The sequence below is a fragment of the Sparus aurata genome, chromosome 10, assembly GCF_900880675.1.
Source record: "Sparus aurata chromosome 10, fSpaAur1.1, whole genome shotgun sequence".
Lineage (NCBI taxonomy): Eukaryota > Metazoa > Chordata > Actinopteri > Spariformes > Sparidae > Sparus > Sparus aurata.
This window is the reverse complement of record NC_044196.1, coordinates 7,823,941-7,846,106: the sequence shown is the minus strand read 5'-3', so window position 1 is coordinate 7,846,106 and position 22,166 is coordinate 7,823,941. Positions and strand designations below refer to the sequence as shown.

Here is a 22,166-nt window from a genome sequence, read left to right as displayed (position 1 = left end):
ATCACATTGACACAGTGGACCTCTGGACTGGACGACTCCCTGTAGTGATGCCGATTCAGATGGCCGTGCATAACACTAGTATTTTTATTGTACTTTTAGACCGACTTGCAGATTGTGCAGGTCACCGTGCTGTTTTGTGTGGTCTAGAATGAAGTACCTCCATATATGTGATGTGTGTCTGTCCTAACGACTCTTAGTCACATTTCTGCTCAAAAAACAGCGTCTCTCACCGGCAAAAAACTTTAACTCACCGTGCGTCTGTGATGAAAATAAATCACCGCGACCGTCAGCTCTCCTGACTGAGACTTCAGGGAACTTTCCCCCAGAAAACAGCCTCAGTCCCCACGAGTGACAGTCAGACAGCGTCCTGTTTACTGATGGTGATTATGTATAATTATGTAATTTAGCACGAAAAACTTCACCCCGTCACTTTCCAGGATGTTTGGTGGGTCAGGATCTCAATCACTACACATTATAACAGCATCCATATGATTATAAACTGTCTGCAGTTTTTGATTAACAGGGGAACACCTGGGAAACACCGACGTCATCAACATGACGTGTACCGTCACGCCTCTTTAGGAGCCGCTGCGCAGCTTTCTGTGTGAACTACACACGTCAAGGCGGAGATGCTTCGCTCTGTGTGAATCACCATCGGCGGAGAATTGCCGAACCACCGCTCCGGAGATAATGCAGAGAGGCTGTGTAGAAAGGGCTACTGAGTCTGTACAAAGCGCACAGAGAGAGAGTTGTTGACTTGTTGATCCCACTCAGGGGTCGTCGACCTGTGCCACTGACGTCGACAATTGGACAAGTTGACTTTTCTGTTAATGCCCTAGTAAGTAACCAGTTCAGTAATAAACTTAACATAATCCTCCAATCTGAACCAAGACAAACAGCAACAAAGTTCATGTCTACACAACTACTACACTGATATAAATACTGACAATCACATAGAAAGTCACAGATGTACTCACAGAATAACCCGAGCACACCGAGCAGAGCGTGACCCATCTTCACATCCAGCACCGACACTGTCACTCTGCTTCTGATCAAACTTCCTACTTTGTATTGATTAATATGCAGCAGAGAGAAAAGAGAAGTTACATTTCTTAGAAACATGAGAGCAGAGATTTTCATCAGCCTCTTCTTCAGGATGCCTGACTCTGTTCTTACTTCCCCTTCACACAAAGCTCAAACTACTGCAGAGGTGTTGACCACAGCACACTTGACATGTTACATTTCCTGTCCACTGTGAATAATTAAGAGCTCTTCTCCCTCATAAACGTTTGTTCCTCATCTTTATCTCACATCCAAAAAACATAAGATCATTGGATTCAATCATATTACATATCAGTGCTTTTTTATTCAGGCAGAGTTTTATATTAGCTATCAATGTTCCACAACTTTTACTCTGTAAGACGTGACCTGTCCTGTGAGCTGCAGTCCTGATAAGATGGAGTAAAGATATCTGTAAACTGAGATGACTTTGTTTTTGCCTCATGTTACTACAATGACTCAAGATATCAAATAGGATCATCATGAGGACGGAAAATAAAATATCATGAACAAAATACTGAAATAAACTGAGGCGTGTCTTAGCGTGAGAAGAACATGTGAAGCCAGTTCTCATCAGCATGACTAAAATATGTTTCCAGTTTAGTTTCACACATAATGACGTGATGGTGAGATAGATAGAATTAGACAATGACATCAGTCACACCTCATAAGTGTTTTTTTCTCTTGTGGTAGAAGTTGAGTCGAGTACAGCAGGGTGACATTTTCAGCTGCAAAAGAGTCAAAGAACATGAAAAGTTTAAAATCTGATGACTATTACTTAGAGAGTACTACAACTTTATGAGAATGAGGCTCTCAGGTAACCTTGACTTGGCGTCCTGGGACTCAACTACAGCCGCCCTCGTCTCAGAGGTAAAACGGAGCACATGCATTGTGTCGGTATCAGTTAGTGTGGTTGGGCGCCCCCTGTGGTGATCTGTGGAAGAAGCTTTTATTTCACCTGCACAGTGACTGGGGTCTATCAAGTACACTCACTGACTGACTCATCCACGTGATAGTGTTCATTTATAATAAAGTTTAAGACGTTTCATTGACCTGTCTCTGTGTTAACTTAAATCACATGTCCTTATCATTGCTACCTGGTAACCTCACACTGGTACACTGTGTTACCATCCTTTAAGAAGAAGAAGACTCCCTGTACAGCTCAGTGCTCAGTGTTTCCCTTTGTCTGACTGCAGAATCTGGACCTTGTAAGTAGCAATCGCTTGTACATTTTATTCAGTTCAACCAGACCTCTGATTTTGTCTGGAATGCAGCATAAGGCCCGCTCCAGGAAAAAGTGAACAAACAAGCATGTGGAATACCTACAATCTTTGTATCAAGATGGATCTTCCAAATGTTGTTTATTTCACAGATAAGCCTATAGGCCTATGTGTTTTCTTGCTATTTCCATCAAATGATTGCGTTTGCTGTAATGTTACTGTGCAATACTCACGTGAAGTTGCAGGAATGTTTTCCCTTCAGCAAATGAAAATCATGAATCCGTGATCAGCGTTGCTTGCTTCATGGTTGACATCTATCTGGTGCTTGTTAAAATCGTTGTGCTGACATTATCAAGTAAGCTCAAGGTTTTTCGTTGCACCTTGTCCAAACCTAGCGCTAACGTTACCTCCATTGAGACGTATGCTGGGAGACGGCGCGGCACGGCACGGCACGGAATAGCGGAGTTTAGCGCGGCGCATCACCTGCATCAACCATAACAGTGTATCTGGATGATTTGTATCTAGCAAAGAAGACCGCTTGCAAAGTTTCTTTGACAGAGACAATGATAGTTGCCAAGCAACTAAGATAATATAACAATAGAACCATTGATTCTGGCAAAGCTCATTATTCTAACAGCTGCAAGACATAGCGTAACAGACTTCATGGTCTCTAGTGGCCCAATCTAGGGACAAGGGCAGGGTAGGGTAAGGAGTTTAAAGAAGTGGGAGGGAGAGAATGGAGGGGACTGAGATGAAGAGGAGAAGATAGAAATGTTGGGAGGGTGGAGGTGTAAACGATGGGTGGAGGGGAGGATTGTGATGGAGACGGGAGGGAGTGGGAAGATGCAGAGGTTGGAGGCACAGACCTTTTGGATTGTTCTAGTATTTGTGTTATGTGATTTTACTGTATATGGTTGGTTGTTAAAATATTTTTTGTTAAATTATGTCAATTATTGTTTTAAAAATTATACTTTTATTGTGTTCATTAAAAGTGTATTTTCCTAAAGCTTGAAACACCTCATATGTAAGCTAGACAGACATTTCCCTGCTCATTACTGTGCACAAATGTATTGTTATGTACTGAAGCCTAAAGAGCCACTCTGGTGCCGGCAGACACATAGAAACCTCCCTGCAGGGTGCAAATTGTGCTTTGCTTTTGCAAGCGGGCTAACACTCACCTCTACTGCTACAACTCCATCCTAGGAGAAACACTGTGCATCTATTGCATGTTAACAAGTTATGTAACATGACTGTCATGTTTCTTTTGGTGAGGAATATGTCAAACATGGCACCAGTCTGCCCTCAGTGTCACAGCTGGAGTTCTTGGTACTATCAGCAAGTCACATCAAGGATTTAGATTTTATGACATCATACGTAATATTATCATTATTCGTATTCTGATATATGAGCATTTTGTTGTTACACAATAGTTAATGGTCATAGTGTTCAGTGTCAGTTGCAGCAGTTAGAGTACAGTGTGTTTGTGTTTTCTCATGTTTTATGATCAAAATGCCAATTTAACATCAACAGTAGTAGTTACCAGCGGGCTCCAGCAGGGGGAGCAAACAGCTGTTATAATAAGGGTTAATGGTTTACCTGTGCTTTAGGAGAATGTGTATAATAATAAAAATAACATATACATAATTCATAGTTATGATATATAATTGGATGCTGTTTATTGTATACAGCAATTATAATGCAATGCTTGTTTAATCAGTCCTTCAATTAACAGCTGAACCACCTAGATAGATCTAAATCACCACTGAGGCCCATTAGCTCATCTTATCTTGTTAAACACTCCAGAGGGACGTCCACATTTGACTTGTGTGTCCAACAGTTTGATCCTACCGGTGTGAGGTCAGGCCTGGTGGCAGGATGAAGTGACTGTGGGGCTGTTAAATATTCAGAGGGGCAATTTACCTTTTTTTATTTACTGCCACTGCACAAACCAAGAAATTAAACACAGGCAACATTACTTGGTCTATATGAATGTGCTACACACCATCTAACGACATCAGCTTACAAATATAACACAACCATATTCACAGATATATGTAATGTCCTCATGACCTCTGAACAGTGGACTTGACCTTTCACACGTGTAACACACATGAATTAGTGTCCTCTCACACACAGCTCATCTGGATAATGTAAAAACAGTCCAGAGAAGCAGAGCATGTGTGAACACTGCTGTATAGATCAGAGCCACAGTACGTGTGAACGTTTGTCTGCGTGGAAACGGTGACATCACATGGAAATACGTTGGCTAGCTAGCTAACGTTAGCTACAAACTGACGATGCTAACATGTCAGTATTGGGTTAATACACACGAAGCAACATAAAGAGCTAACGTTAGCTACGTTGACTACATACTGCAGAGTAATAAAACATTTCCTTAACCAAAACAAAGCAGCTCATTACCTGTCCAACAGAGAAACAGCTAACATGGCGTCCGTCTTCAGGACTTCGACTCGCCATCTTTGAACAGTTACTCCAACATTGACTCTGGTTTCAACTCTTGAGCCACCAACGTCTTTTTGTCTGTAGCTTCTCCAGCTCGTCTTTCTTTTCTTGCTCTGTTTGTCAGTACAAGCTGCTGTAGCTACAGCTGCTAATGAAAAGTGTGTCTGTACTTTCTCTCTCATTCTGGTCCGTTAACGGCTGCCGCAGTGGTGAGGACACTCCGGTCACGCACAGTGAGCGATGGGCGGAGTCAGCGCAGGGTGGGCGGGCCAGGACAGGATGATTGACAGGTAGTCTGTCCATACAACATCTCCGGGCCCTAAATTTGATTGGATGAAGTTCTAACAGACCTGTTGCTGTCAGAGAACATGGATTGTTTTTCTCCACATTATCTTATATTATGATGGCTGTCTGGATGTTGAGAGATGTTATACAGATGACACCAAAAAACGCTTCTGAACAGAATTACCAACTCTAGCTTTCAGTAGATGTTGTTTCCCTCCAGTTAAAGTGTCAAACAGCTGAGTATCTTTCACAGGAGGCAGGTTTGTGTAGCTGGTATGAGGCCGTCCACTGGAGCTGACTGGGAGCAAACAGGATAAACATGTCATGATGTAATCAATAACACTGTAATGGAAGATAAAGGATCTCTTCTTGTCTCTGTTGTTGTTCCTGCAGACATCTAACATGAGAGTAAAATGAAGCCTCCTCAGCTGCAGTCATGTATTAATGTCAGCAGGTGGCTCCAGTGGTTACCAACCTGTGACAACATGTGGATCAGCTGCTGCTGCTGTAGAGAAGATCAGATACATCATCAGCTGTGAGCTTCACTTTGATTTACTCTCAGTCTGTGCAGGAAGAGGAGGGTCAGTGAAACATAAAGAGTGTGTTGCTCTTGGTTTCTTCACCTTACTGACGGCTGACAATATCCTGCACTTTATTAAAGAGTCTTATAAAACATGACCTGTATTGTTTGTAGGCCTGTAGTTGATTTTCCAAAACATCACGTTGTGTTTCCAGTCAAACATAAAGTCTCTCTGAGTCTTCTTGAGAAAACATAAACTGAAGTCTTTTACAAACTGCTTTACCGGCCTCATTAATGACTAGTGACATCACAGTGGTGAAGACTGTAGGTTTATAAACCAACATTTTACTGCTGCGTGTCCAAACATCACTGATGTTAACGTCCCTAAAGCACAACTCAAGAGACACCAGTTAAAGACCCGCTTCAGGCCTGAACAGACAGAGGACAGAACCAGACTGAGAAGAGAACAGTCACATATATATGAGACTCAGTTGTAGTTGAGCTCAGTCATCAGACAGAGAGGCCTCCAGTCCACTGAAGACATCTTCTACATCAATGACGTGAAGCCTCAGGGACTTTTTACTGCTCACAACCTGCTCTGGATCAGATGTGAGGTCATCAACCACTGAACATTTATTAATATGGTATCATTTAATAGGTCAAATAAAATCATGTAGTTACATTTAAACATAAATAAAACTTAAGTTCAAACATCTTTCCATCAGGGGAAAAGTGGAGTGTTTCCCATCATGCACTGTGTTCTGTGGAGAGAAGAGAAACATCTGCAGCTTCTTTATGATTTAATTCTGATGCTTCAGACTGACTGACAGCAGCAGCAGCAGTAGTTTTGTTTGTTGTTTGTTACGTTTTCTTCAGTCACTGTCTGCCTGATGAACAAGATTTCTGGTCAGACTTGACTCTGTAGATGAGATTATGTAAGACGATCGATGCTGATGAAGGTTCTCAGTCATCCAGGTCCTGGTCAAGCCTGCAACTTCCCTCCAGTTAGTCTGAACTGAGGAACCGTCTTGGATGAAAGGCAGAGCGTCTTCAAGAAGCTGAAGAAAGTCCGGTTGTCTACGTTACAGCACTTTGTGTGACACCATGGACACAGAAAAGACTTGTGAGGTAATTAAACTATATCAGGGCCAGCAGGTAACCATAGCAACAACTGTGATGCTGTGAACACACATTACAAACAAACCAACTACAAGCTGTAAAAGTTGCTGATGGTTGAAAACACATCCTGCCTTTATGTTCTTCAGTGTCCAGAGTCAGAGGACACAACAATGATGGAGCTGACGGAGGAAACGTTGTTCTTCACCTTCATGTTCATTATTCTGACAGGACGTCTCATCAAACTCAAACTGGACAGATCTGAAATCTGCTCTTTGTCACTTTATTGAAATACTGCTGAGAAGCATGACTACGATGTATACCATGTATACACAAAATTTATGTGTAGATTTTATCTACTGTGTTTATTTAAATAATAAAATTTTATATTTTTATAAACCATGTGCCCCATGGTCCTCGTTCTTCCCACCTCAGTCTTCTCACTGACTTTAGCCTCTCTACTTTGGACATCAAAGGACATTATGACCAAAAACTCCTTTATCAAGTTCTTGAGAGGTTTTTAACATAAAGGTCAGCAGAGGGCGCTCTGCACTTTAAAGTTATTCATTAGGTGTGTTTAGTTTCCCATTGGTTAAAGTCTCAAAAAGCTGTCAGGCTTCCTACTAAGAATAAGAAATTACATAAAACACAAGTCATTATATCACATCCAGGAAACAAAAGAGCATTACATCATATCATAAACTCACTAACATTTCATTGTGTTCATGTGTGTTGTTGTTGTATGATCACACTGTGTTGGCCTGTACATCCTGTATGTGAGCTTCATACTCTCTAAACTGGATTTGATATAAAATGAGCTCAGAACTTTTATTTGGTGTTGAGTTCATACAATAATATGAAACATTTCTACATTAAAATGTCTAAACTGACCTTTTACATATACTTTGTTAAGTTTTGTTCTAATATTATCTTGAATGTTTCAAAGAATGTTCAAACCTCCTAAAATGGTTTCGTTTAGTTTCCTGACTTTTATTTTGAAACTACCTCTAGTGCCAGTTTAGTAAAAAACATAAGGAAATGTAAATGAGATATAAAACAGTTCCACAGTATGAAGCGTCATGTTGAGACATGAAGATAACCGACATGCAGGACAACAGTTGTCTGAACGGGCTCGACTCTGATACACATAATGAAGAGGATGAGACTTTTCAAATTAAAGCAACTCCAGTTATATTCCTTTTGTTCCCTCTAAATCTATGAGGAACACTGCTGACAGCTTATTGATGGAACAAGTTTATTGATGCAGAAAATGGTCAAACACCTTTTAAAAATACATTAATATATATAAAAACATGAAATACAGAGAATATCAAGCATTTTTAAAATGACAGAAGAAGCTTGTATGTTAACAGGATGTGTTTTTCACATAAAATACATGAAATGTTATAAATGTTTAACTCTATTTAATCAGAAGCTACAAAAGAAGCTGACTTTAAAGTGGCACTATCACCTCGTACTGAGCGTCCACACATAATATTTGTTCTCTGCAACAACAAACAACAATAAAGTTGTCAGAACATACTGGACGTAAACAACCAAATATTTTAATGATGATATGTGATGATCTAAACTCTTCATACCAAATACAACAGAAGATTAAAACCATATGATACAGTTTTTTTAAATGAGCTGCTGTTAGATTAACTGTACAAAATGCTGTGTGTTATTTGTTCAGCACAGCTGCACACAGTGATCACAGAGAAGCTGTCAGAAGCTGAAGTACAAATGGAGTTTTTCATGTTGTCGTCTGTTCTGTTGGTTTAGTTGATACAGATTTCTTTATTGAGCTGAAAGAAACAGAAAGTCAACAAAAAGATTCAGGGCGATGTCACGATCAACATGTTTTATCACATTTCACTCTGTCTCCACCCCTCCTCTCTCTCTCTCCCCCCACACTCTCCCAATGAAGAGCTTCCTCTGTCTGTTTTTATGATCAATCAAAGAATATGTAAGATTATTGGATTAATCTTAAAGAATTGATCAGTGAATCATTGACAGTTAATAGTCTTATTCTAGTAATTCTAACAGCTCCATGGTGAATAAAAGGTATAAACTGTACCATGTTCAGCTTCTTGACGGCCTCTGATTGTGTCATAGAGACAAACATCACCTACAGAGAAATGAAAATCAAGTCAAGATGAGTTTAAGCACTTTAACTGTAACAAGTAATGAATCATGTGAGACCTCAGATTCTTTGGATCATTTAAAATGTGTTTATAGGCTCAAAAAGACTGAGACCACATAACAATTCTATTCTGCAAGTGATAAAATCAGCTTTACAATTTGAGTTAAAAGTTGATTCTTTGCAGAATTCTGGTACTTCTTAACCCACCTCCAGCCTTTCGTCTTGTTCACCAACAAAGAAGTGTTTTAGGAACGTCTGATCTTCCTCAAGACGACCACAAGACAGCTTTCCTTTGTCAGCTTTGTTCCCCTGATTGCATTCTTGTATATGTGTTTATCAAATTCTGTACCAGTGATGAAGTTGCTTTTCTATCTTTTAGGGAGCAAAGCTTGATTTATTGATCTTCTGATGGTTTGTGGTGTGGACTTTCAGGAGAGATGAAGAGAACTCAGAGACACCGACGACTTATGTTGAAGCAGTTTATACAAACATGATCATGGAGGAACAAAATGAGAGCACAACTGTCTGCACAGAGCATTGTCAAACAAGTTATCCTCATGTTGTACTGGCTGTTGCCAATGAGGAGGCCAGCTTGCACAGACAAGCTGAGGTGACCATTGTGGTCCAGAAAACTGTAGATCACATCCACAGTTAAGAAGTAGGCTGAACGAGTGTTCAGCTCAAGAAAAGAGCACAAGATAGACCTGCTGTGGTCAAATGAGTTGTGGCTGCCAGCCAGTGGAGGCTGTGTGTTCACAGGCAGTACAGAAAGGTCAGAACTGGAATCAGACTCTGAAAGAGACAGTGACCTTGGTGGGAGACCTCTGGACTCCTGGACAAGGTGACTGGTCTGTCTGGGACTAACAGACTGACATCAAGAATAAGGGTGCTAACGCACCCCCCTACCACTGCTGAGGTGTGTGTGGCAGATGCTGACTTCAAGAAAGAAAGCAGTCAAGAGGGCTCGAAGACTGTGTGGAAGTATGAGGGGAGGTGTCCCCTTGTCAGAGGAGAGCATTTCTGCAGTCTTTGTCTTACCTCGCTCTGGGTTGTGTTGAGTTATCTAATGCTTCAATCACCAAACTCCAGCATCGTCCACAGGCTCTCTGGCTGGGCCAAGGTGGATCTCCCATATTACCTCTGCATAGTTTTTGGATTTCTTGCATGTTGAGGTTTCTTAGTCTGCGGTGCATGATGATGCTATTGCATACGGTTTCATGGAGGTTTTGTAGGGACGACGACTTGAAAGCGGGTTCCTCCTCCAGCCCTGGTGCAATATATCTCTGGAAATATGCGACCCTCAGGCACTTATAGTATTCTTTGGGGGATTCATGCTTCTCTTGCATGATGGCTAAGGCAGAAAGGGTGGCAGAGGCAGGGTCGGTGTACACTGAGTAATCATCCCACAGAGCATGACAAAGTGCAGAATAGTAGTCTTGGGCTCCTGGTGGGAGTGTCTCCATGAAGACATGGATGCTCCTGGTTGTCGACTTCCAGACCAGCTTAAGTTTCTTATGTGTTGAGGCGTGAGGAAGAGCAAAGAGACAACCCTCCCGGAGACAGTCAACAATGTTTGACTCAGGGCTGTCTGAGTCAAAGTGCTCTATGTCTTTTGCGAGGGACTCAATCTGATGAATGCGCAGGCCATGTTCCCAGGTTGGACCTATGTCATCTGAACTGCTAGAGTCCCTCATATTGCTAAAGATATCAGCGATCAGAATGGTGCCTCCCCTCGCGGTGGGGATGAAGTCTGTTCAAGAGGCGGGTGTGAACCGCAATGCGATTACAAATTGCATATGAATGGTGGTCCAGAACCAGTGATGCAGTTGACACTGTGGTAACCTTGCTGCCTTTGGACAAGGGCCACAGTGTGACAGCATCCGGTGGCACAGCTGTGCATGGACTGGGGCAACCTACACTTGGGTGGGGCACCTGTGTCCACCAAGTGGGCCTTTGGTGGTGCTAGATGGCCTTAAAGTGTCAACTGGGTGACACCACTGGTAGCAGTTGTGAACCCTGTGTTGACTGAGGTGGACTGCTTGTGTGAGGTTTGGAGTTCAACTGTTTGTTGAACTCCAAACCAATCTTCCCGTGTACAGCAGGTCTCATCTTTCCGACCTGAACGTCGAGTTGCAGGCAGGAGGTATCTGCAGCTGGGCAAGCTGTTCTTGGTTTGCTGCGGCTTGTAGCTTGGCTTTGTGCTGGGTGAGTAGCGCTATTTGACCAAGCACCTCAGGTAGGGTGCGTTGCAGCTTTCCAGCTGGGTTGTTGACATAGCTTATTAGCTCCTGTATTTTCTCATCACAGGTGTTAATGTCATAGCTATTAAGGTGGCCTCTCTCCTTTAAGAAGAGGCGAAGAAGACCAGTGATCGCATCCTGCAGGGCTGCATCGTCTGACTCATAAGGAACTCTGGCTCCTGTCATTCTGAGGTCTCGGTCTACTCATTTTACTGAGGTGCCGGCCACAGCCAGTCGGTTCAATAACTTGTGTGAGGGGCCGTTATGATGTTGATGCACAGGTGAGAGGCTTTACCTGTGACTTGCAATCCTACTTGTTTGTAGGTGTTATGCTAATTACTCTCACACCTACAAACAAGTAGGATTGTAATAATGAGGTGGTTTCGACACCTCTGGAGATGTAGTAGCTAAGTTGTGTTAGTGATCGCAGAATCTAAATAGCATGCAAGCTATTTTAGGGTTAAAAGAAAAAACTCATCAATAGTATACTACAACAATCTACAAACCACAGTTGATTTAGCACGTTGTGAGTGCTTAAAGAGAAACTCTCACCAAAATGCAACCAAGGCTTTATTTGTGATTGAATATGAGTCAAACCTTCGTGTAAATGCATAAATACGACGAAAGAGGCACTTTTAAGATTTACCGTAGTTTCGCTAATTTTCAATGGAGTGCAGGGGCACTCTTATGCTAGCATCAAAATCACATTTTTCAAAACACTAAGAGGGCTCGACACAACATAAAACTTTGCTCGTAGTATCACCAGGGTCTCTACACATGAACACGAACATTGAGAACATTGTTTGTGTACACAGAGTTTACTAAAAATAAGATTCTTTAAGTACTCACCATAGGAGCTGGATCTCTGGCTTGTCACCGTCATGGCAGACAAAAAGTGTCAATCCCAAGTGTCTCTTTTATCGTATTTATGCATTTACATGAAGGTTTGACTCATATTCAACCACAAATAAAGCCTTGGTTGCTTGTTGGCGAGTGTTTCACTTTAATCTGCAATACGTCTGGTTTAAGATGTCCTCACATGGGGCACCATTGCTGGTAATTGATGGTAGGGTGCGGTTATAAGAAATGAATAATTATTGATAATAATCATTAAAATAAATCATTACAAATAAATACAAATCATGATTCAATCATTAAAACGGGGCACCACCCTGAATTATTTACAGTTCAAGGAACAGTGAATGAAAAACTGACCCTGCGGTCCACAAACTCTAGTATTTGCCCAGACACTACATAAGCCTAACTTGAAGTCTTCAATAATCCAGCTTGTTTTCTCAGCATGGATAAAAGGCAGATGCAGTGTCCTGCGTTGGTGTTAAAACAGCGTGGTCTACATGGAGATTGAGAAAGCAGCAAAGCCGGCGTTTTCCGACTGGTGATAAAAGCGGGCAATTTGTTCCTCTTATTTTTTCCGTTCATCCGGTCATTACAGAACTGACGATGCACTCAGGTGCGCTCTCAGACCAAGCATTTCACAGTTTATATTGTTACATGCACTGCCCCTTTAGAAACCTTGAGTCTGTAAATTATTTGATGCTCAGACTCACACTTTCTGATTATTTCCAGGTTCACGTGACAATATTAGAGATTTTTAATGGTCTCAGACTTTTGGACCCCACTGTATAAGTATGTAAGATTAGATTTATAATATTAGTTTAACTGCTTACCGTGGAGAAGAGCAGAGTAATGATCATTCTCTTGGTCCACATGATCTGCATTGGCACTCTCAGACCGGACTGGTCTACAACACGTATCAGATACAGAACATTTAAATAGGAACATAAAAATGTGTTGATGTTACGTTCAACATGAGATGAGAGAGTGTTGCACCTACCTGAAGAAGGCTGAATCTGTGAAAGAGACGCTTGTTGTTAGATGTGTAACTCAGTATAAAATGTAATTTCAGACACATAAACATGCTCATGGATCATCAATGAGTCATTTACAGTTAAATGAAATTGTCTTATTCTAGTATTTCTAACAGCTCTATGGTGAATAAAAGGTATAAACTGTACCATGTTCAGCTTCTTGACGGCCTCTGATTGTGTCATAGAGACAAACATCACCTACAGAGAAATGAAAATCAAGCAAAGGTGAGTTTCGATACTTATTACACAAACTAAGATTTTATCAGATAACTTAAAATATAATTTGTAACAAATAAAGATTAGTTTAACTGCTTACCGTGGACAAGAGTGGGGTAATGATCATTCTCGTAGTCCACATGATCTGCGGTGGCGCTCTCATACTGGACTGGTCTACAACACGTATCAGATACAGAACATTTAAATAGGAACATAAAAATGTGTTGATGTTACGTTCAACATGAGATGAGAGAGTGTTGCACCTACCTGACGAAGCATGAATCTGTGAAAGAGACACTCGTTGTTAGATGGCTGTCATACTGCTGTTCTCTCTCATGAGGTCAGAGTATGTGATTGTATTAGAATATGTAAGATACATGTAATAATAGAAGAAGAAGGTCTCACCCTTGAACGCTCTGTAGCAAAACAAAACGAGCAGAGGAATAACAAGAACGATTCCACAAACCAGCCTAACAATCAACCTTACAGGAAATGAAGAGCTGTCAGGCCTGGACACCGCTGGAATAAATGGGAAAAAGACATTTGTCTAAATTTATTTCTCAGTCAAAAACAAACAGTTTATAAGAAAATGCAGCAATTGTTTTAATCCTACTCACCCTGAACTGACATCCAGCTCTGTGCTGACTCTCGTCCTGAGTGTTGACACTTGTAGAATCCTTCATCTGAATTTGACACTGCAGAGATATTTAACTCCCATCTGCTGTCACTTTGAATGACCTTCTCATTGTGATAGAAAAACACAATGGAGTCAAATGTTTGATTTCTTGATTTGCAGCTCAGACTAACAGAATGTCCTTCAGTCACAGGACGGGCAGGGCTCAGCAGGATCATATCTCCATCTGTTAAACAGTCAAAGAATACCAGGTTTCAGTCAGAGATCAGCTGGTTGAGGAACTTGAGAATGAGCTGATGTAGAGAGATGAGAAAAGACATACTGGGTTTTTTTCTTTTACATTGTTGTCACTGATTTAACAATGATCATAAAATCTTCCGTTCCATCTTCATACACCTTGTGTGTCTAATTTTCAAGAACCCTTTCAGTTGGCTGAATCTGCAAACTCACAGCTAAATATCACTAAATCCTTCACACTGGACTTTAAATGGTGATCATGGACCTAAAAACTGAATAACTCATCAGCCACAAATCTATATTCTATATTTATACATGGTTCAAATCACAGTGTGATCAAATACTCAACTATGTTTATTAAGTGAAAACCATTAATTAGTGGAGAGATGATGAAGCAGAGTGTTGGGCAGAACTCTTAACATGTCAGTGTGCTGTCCTCCTCAACACACAACGGGATGTTTGAAGTAATAATTCAAAGAAAAACACAATGTATTGAAATCATACCCTGTACAGTGATGTTGACTGCATTACTGAACTCTCCTGATCCAAACTCACACCAGTACATTGTATCACTGGTGCTGTCAGTGTTTATGTTGCATGTTGATCCAGTCATTGTCCCCCAGTCAGAGCAGTCTAACAGGTATCTCTCCTCAGGTGATGACCTCATCACTCTCCACTCAGCAGAGTTTCCCTCACAGCTCAGTGAGACAGAGTCAGAGGTGAAGTGTTGAGCTCTGTCAGGACTCACTGTGAGAGATGCTGATGAGTGAATATCTGAAAAACAACATGTGATAAGAGGTCAAACAGAGCACAGAGATCTTCAGATAGAACATGCCTCCATTCAAATAGTCCTTAGCTTTGTTTTTACTGAAACAAAGTTCAGTATTTTGGTAAAATTATGATTTCTACTTTGACCTCTTGCTACAATTTTGAGAACATTTCAAAATGATAGACAACCAAGTTACTCCAGCTGCTGTAAGCAGAAGAAGAGCTTAAGTATCCAGACTAAAAGTACTTTTTGTAAATTAGAGCAGAGTTTCAGCCAAGATATCATATCTGTCTTTTTGTGTGTTGTGTTAAAGAGTGAGGACAGAAGGGAACAAGTAAATTCCATCCAGTAAGGTGGAAAGCATGATGTTTAGCTTGACGCTAGCAAGAGAGACAAGATCATAAGACCACAGTAAATTCATTTTCTTCTTTTTTCAAGATACTGTTTGTTTATCATCAATTAGAAACAAGATGAACAGAGCGGATATAACATCTGTTTCTTAAGAGATAGAAACAAACTGACCTGCAGACCAGACAAACTTAGAGTAACTGTAATAAGAGTAATACACTGGATCTCCTCTTCCAGCTCTGAACTGATATCCTGCTGTGTGTGTCTGTCCATGAACAATGTAGGAATCCTGTTCAGTCTCACTGCTGCTGCCAGGTAGCTGCTCAGCTCTGTAGGATTTGTCTGATGGACGAGGCACAATCTTAAACCAGTAGAACTTCCATCCTGCAGATGGATCTTTAACACTGCAGTTCAGAGTTACTGAGGCTCCAGCACTCAGCCATGATGGAGACACAGTGAGGACAGGATCAGGTTCTGTTGGAAAATGATTTTTTAAAAGAAAACATGTATTGATAGTGGATCAGATACATTCTGCACAATCAGTACATACTGAAGATTTAATTTAAATATATATATGAACAAAACAGCCTTTTAATGAGCTGTATAATCTTCACTCTGAAAGAAATGTGATGTTACTTACTGTCTGATACTGTCAGTTTGATGGGATCACTCCAATCTGTTGAAGAATGCTGCGTGTGTTTCTTTCTGCCCTTACACCTGTAGTCTCCACTGTGGGATCTAGTCACATAAATGCTGTGTTCATTTTGATCTGAAGGTTTTTCTGAGCTGGTTGTTCTCCATTCATACTCCCACTCAGTGTCTCCTCCATCTGTGATCTCACATCTGAGAGTGATCCTCTCTCCTCTGTATACTTCAGTCCAGTTTGGCTGCAGAGTCACAACAGCCTTGTTTTGACCTGTTCATGTTCAAGAATTCACAGGAAGGAAACAAAAATGTACAGAAGGTCAGAGGGACAAGTGAGAATTCTTAAATTTAGTTACACATTCATTTTCGTTTATTATGTGTGCATAAAACTGCAGAAATGTTCACAATGGAAATTCAGTGTCTCTTTCTGTAATGCTCATTTTGACCACCAGAGGCAGAAGTGCACCACTACTCATGTCCTGAATCACACATCATACATGTGCATGTACACAGTGCAAAACATGATGATATCGACATGGCTTATAATAAGTTATACTGTTGCTGCTGAACTCAGTGACAGTAACAATAACTTTACAGAGCTGCTGGATACAGTTAAGAGTGATTTCATTACTCATACATAGAGAATATAGAGAAATAAAGTTTAAAGACGTACAGAAATTATGCGAACGAGCAGTGAAACTGTTATGGAGGTTTGTAGTTTATGATTACTTTGATTATATCAGACACTTTAGTTTGGTTAATAATTTGTCATCATCTGTTTGTGAAGCATTTGACAACTTTTGACTGTTGCAGCTCCCAGAGGTCATAACGAGAAATACAGCATGTGGCAGCAAACACACCACGTCACCGCCCACAATGACTGGGTGAGTGACAGACTGTTGTAAGTGACTGTATCACACAACTAACACATTGTTCAAACGATTAATCTAGTGATTTTTATTTCGATTAGTCCACTAATCTAACGATTAATTTAACGTTACATGGCCAAACAAAAGTAATGTAGTAACTGTAACTGTCGTTGGTAACTAATATGAGGAAAAAATACCGCAGTTGTAGGGGGCGCAGCGTCCGTCCTCCCGCCTGTCCTACCAAGTCTTTGTTGCATTTCTGCCCGAAAAACAGCGTCTGTCACCGGCAAAAACCTTTAACTCACTCAAGTGGTTGTGTTGATATAAATCACTGCGATGGTCAGCCCTCCTGACCGAGACTTCAGTGAACTTTCGCCCAGAAAACAGCCTCCGTCCCGTGAGTGAGGGAGTCAGACAGCGTCCAGTTTACTGATGGCAATTATGGAATTATGGAATTTAGCGCGAAAAACGTAACTCCTTCCAGGATGTTTAGGGGGCCGGGTTCTCAATCACTACACATTATAAACGGTCCGTGGTTTTAGATTGACAGGGGGACACCTGGAAACACCCCAACGGCATCATCATGATGTGTACCATCACGTCTCTTTTGGAGCCGCAGCGCAGCTTTCTGCTTTGCTTCCTGTATCTGCTTGGGTGCAGACGCTTTTCTGCTTGCTCTCGCTTCTGCTTGCTATTTTTTTCCACTGTTATTATTTTTCTTCACTGAAAGATTACAGGCAGCAACTCCTGGATATTTACAAACCACTGGGACAACAATTAACTGACTGCTGCTGCCTTATTTCACTTTTTTAAAAAATTTTCTTCCGAACTCCGCACTTTCAGAACGAGGCCTTCGAAGTAGCACAAGCCTATTAGCAGCTAAAGCCTATTAGCAGCTAAAGCTAACTAGCACCAAAATGCCTCTTGTTAACCTGAACCTTCAGAGCATCCTACAGAAAATTGCTGAGCTGGAAACCAAGATCCACCGGATAGAAGTAAATGTGGAAGTGAATGGACTATCTGGGAACGAAACTACTCTCCCATGGAATCAAAACAGCAGACAAGAGCCTGCTAACACACGGCTAATTAGCCCCGACAATGACTCGACAAAACAGGAGTTCAGGGGACTGGATAAAAAGCCCAGGAACAATCATCCCTGCTGGAATACTCTTGGAGCAAAGCCTAAAGTTAAATCATTTTTGGGAGAACGAGTAACAGGCAGAGCCCAGCGTCCTGAGATCTGTGATGCAACTGGTTGGCCTGCACTTTCCTCGGAAAAGAGTGCCTCCTCAACGCCCGTACCAAAGCGGAAACAACCGTGGACAATGGTGAAAACAAAAAGTAAGAGCGTACCTACGCAAATAACAAAAATACAACTGGAGAACAGATTTGCTCCACTTTATCAAGACCGTGCAAGCTCTCCGTCAATGAACAAGGAGAGTTATGAGACCAAATTCAAAAGTAAAAGACCACAGAAAGAGCTAATGACTGGACCACAAACACTGATTGTGGGTGATGTTGCTGTGAAGGAGGTAAACAGCTTTTGCAGCAAGAAGAACACCAAAGTACTCTGTTTTACCAACGATATGGTCTCTGACGTCTCAGAAAAAATTCTGGACATTGTCGCTGAACATCCAACAGTGAAATCTCTCATCTTACACACAGGGGCCTGTGATGTTGTGAAACAACAATCTGAGGTATTGAAACAAGACTTCACTGATCTGTTGAACAAAGTCAGATCTCTCGATACTGTGGTGTTTGTCAGTGGCCCTCTACCAACTGTCCGTAGAGGTGATGAGAGATTCAGCAGGTTGTTGATGTTGAACAGATGGCTCAAAGCTACATGTGCCGCTCAATCGGTGAACTTTATTGACAATTTTAACATTTTCTGGGAACGCAGACACCTCGTTAAGGCAGATGGATTCTGCCTTAACAAGTCAGGAGTAAGGTTGTTAACCTCCAACATATTCTACTCTGTGCACCACACACCAGTTCCTCCCTTCAAGGACACCAGGCAAAACAAACTAAAACAACTGATAAGACAGCCCTTGGAAGAAGAAATACTTGTGCCTGAGATAAGCTTCGAACAGACAAGTCAGCTGTGCCAGGAGGAGGAGTCCTTGCTGCCATCTTCGCTCCGCAAGGAGGAGTCCCCCCCAGTCGCAACAAGAGGGAACATCCACTCTCCACCAACCCCAACCAACTCTCCGCCCTCTCCAGCCAGCCTCAGCCTCAGCCTCTCCCCCTCTTCCCCCCTCCTCGATTTCACGGATGAGATGAAAAAGCTGGTCAATGTTGGACTCAGACTCACACCCCGCCCAAATCTGCCACGCTTGAAACCACCATCGCCAAAACGTCATCGTGCCCCTCCGCCCCCTCTGAATAATCTTTGGCCTCTACAGTCTGAAAACAGCGAAGTACATCCTGTCCATGCTGACAGTACAATTAACGCTTACTGATATGTGCCGGGTCCGGGCTATGAAGTTGATATTACTACTGTTTTCCCCCGAGAAAAGCCAGGGCCCCCTGGAGTTCAGGCTGCCTCCTCAATTCCTGTGCTTACAGGTAATAGAAAAATTGTGAATTTGTTGAGAAACAGGAAATGCGGGACTAAATCTGCCAATCCATTCAATTTAGCTCCCATTCCTCGTCAGCCACTAACTGTCGCAAAAAACTGCACAGTTGGTTTTGATACTGTAACTGTAGCTCTATTAAACATCAGATCTCTAGCAGGAAAATCTTTTTTAATACATGACTTTATCATCAAACACAATCTTACTTTTATGTTTTTAACTGAAACTTGGTTAGACCAGGATAACAGTGCAGCTGTTCACATTGAATCAAGTCCTCCAAATTTCTCTTTCATAAGTGAAACTAGAATGCATAAAAAAGGAGGAGGTGTTAGTATTTTGTTTAATGAGTTACTCAAATGCAAGCAGATGTTTTATGGAAGTTTTACTTCTTTTGAATATGTTGCTCTTCAGGTAAACTCATCTTCTCGAGCTATATTTCTAAACATCTACAGGCCACCTAAATACTGCACATATTTCTTTGATGACCTTGTTGAGTTACTATCTCTTATCTGCACTGACTTTGATTGTGTGTTAATTGTTGGTGACTTTAACATCCATGTCGACAAGCCTGAGGACAGATGGACTAAAGAACTGTGCTGTGTCCTTGATAACTTTGGACTCACTCAGCATGTGACACAACCCACACACAACAGGGGCCACATCCTGGACTTAGTTATCTCAAAGGGTCTGAACATTTCTAAGGTTCTGGTATCTGATGTCGCTCTCTCCGACCATTATTGTGTTTTCTTTGAGAGTGATATATCAGTGCACACAAATGTTCAAACTCAGGTTGTCTCAAAGCGATACATCACTGAAAACACTGGTGACATATTCATTGATGCTTTCTCTTCCACACCACCCCTCTCTAGGTTCTCTGTCAATGACCTTGTACTTCATTTCAATTACAAAATTACAAATGTCATGAATGCCATTGCACCCACTAAAGTGAAGGTGGTCTCTGGTAAGAAAAAATCTCCTTGGAGAAACGCCACGCTTGTCAAGATGGAAAAAAGGGAATGTCGAAAAGCTGAGCGCAGGTGGCGAAAAACAAATCTCCAGGTTCATTTTGACATTTATAAAGAGAGACTTTACATTTTTAATTTAGAATTAAAAAAGTCAAGGCAGTCCTTCTTCTCAGACATTATCACCAAGAACAAAAATAATGCTCGTGCCTTGTTTGCTACTGTCGACAGGTTAACAAACCCTCCTGTGCCAGTAGCAGCTGAACATCTGTCTACCAGGGCCTGTAATGAATTTGCATCATTCTTCACTGCCAAAATTCAGAACATTAGACAAGCGGTCAGTGCCACTCTACCAGGTACTGGAGGTGTGTTGTCGTTTTGTCCACCTAAACCCAACTCTAATACCCTGACACAATTTGATCCAATTAAAGACAAAAACCTTCAAGACATTATACAGCATTTGAAGTCTTCCTCCTGCAGCCTGGATATTTTACCAGCAGGGTTCTTCAAAAAAGTTTCAGACTGCATGATTCCAGACCTGCTACAGATTGTTAACACATCTCTTCTCTCAGGTGTCTTCCCCCAAGCCATTAAGACAGCAGTCATTAAACCACTCCTGAAGAAGAGAACTCTAGACACATTAGTAATGAATAACTATAGGCCCATTTCAAACCTCCCAATTTTAAGTAAAATAATTGAAAAAGCTGTCTTTCAACAGCTGAACAATTACTTAATAATAAATGGCTGTTCTGATGCTTTCCAATCAGGATTTCGACCACATCACAGCACTGAGACGGCCCTCGTTAAGGTCTTCAACGACATTCATTCAAACACTGACAGCGGAAAAATCTCAGTCTTAGTATTACTGGATCTCAGTGCTGCGTTTGACACAGTCGACCATAATATACTACTGGACCGACTGGAAAACTGGGTTGGACTCTCTGGTACAACACTAAAGTGGTTTAAATCTTATCTAAATGAGAGAGATTACTTTGTGTCTATTGGTGACTACACATCTGAACGGATGAAAATGACAAGCGGAGTACCCCAGGGCTCCATTCTGGGGCCTCTACTATTCAACATTTACATGCTCCCTCTAGCTCAAATAATGGAAAACAATGAAATTTGCTACCATAGTTATGCAGATGACACACAAATTTACATAACCATATCACCAGGGGACTATAATCCCATACATACCCTGAGTAGATGCATTGAACAAATCAATGATTGGATGTGTCAGAGTTTTCTTCAGTTAAACAAAGATAAGACTGAAATAATTGTTTTTGGATCCAAGGAAGAACGACTTAAAGTCTCTGCTCAGCTTCAGTCTGTAATGTTGAAAACTACAGACCAAGTCAGAAACCTTGGTGTGACTGTGGACTCAGACATGAATTTCAGCAGCCATATTAAGACAGTTACAAAGTCAGCCTACTATCACCTTAAGAATATATCCAGGATAAGAGGGCTTATGTCTCGGCAGGATTTGGAGAAACTTGTTCACGCATTTATCTTCAGCAGACTCGACTACTGTAATGGTGTCCGTACAGGACTCCCTAAAAACTCCATCAGACAGCTGCAGCTGATTCAGAACGCTGCTGCTCGAGTCCTAACAAGAACCAAAAAAGTAGATCACATCACTCCAGTTCTTAGATCTTTACACTGGCTTCCTGTCTATCAAAGAATAGATTTCAAAGTCCTGTTGTTGGTTTATAAAGCATTGAATGGTTTCGGGCCAAAATACATTTCTGATCTGCTGCCGCGTTATGAACCATCCAGACCTCTGAGATCGTCAGGTACCGGTCTGCTTTCAGTCCCCAGAGTCAGAAGTAAACATGGAGAAGCAGCTTTCAGTTACTATGCGCCACATATTTGGAACAAACTCCCTGAAAATTGCAGGTCTGCTCCAACACTCACCTCTTTTAAATCAAGACTTAAAACATTTCTTTTTGCCACTGCTTTTAACTGAAGTCTT

The 22,166-nt window shown here is 41.4% G+C and overlaps 2 long non-coding RNA genes across 2 annotated transcripts; both read right to left on the bottom strand.

The window, feature by feature from the left end:
* Positions 1–7,969: 7,969 nt before the first annotated feature.
* Positions 7,970–12,770, bottom strand: LOC115589907 (uncharacterized). Its single transcript, XR_003985640.1, has 3 exons — positions 12,738–12,770; positions 8,744–8,794; positions 7,970–8,471 (listed from the first exon to the last, which is right to left on the bottom strand). It is a non-coding gene; the product is annotated as an uncharacterized LOC115589907 (long non-coding RNA).
* A 651-nt stretch (positions 12,771–13,421) lies between these two features.
* Positions 13,422–13,825, bottom strand: LOC115589908 (uncharacterized). The gene is made up of 3 exons (XR_003985641.1): positions 13,772–13,825; positions 13,560–13,673; positions 13,422–13,437 (listed from the first exon to the last, which is right to left on the bottom strand). It is a non-coding gene; the product is annotated as an uncharacterized LOC115589908 (long non-coding RNA).
* Positions 13,826–22,166: the final 8,341 nt, after the last annotated feature.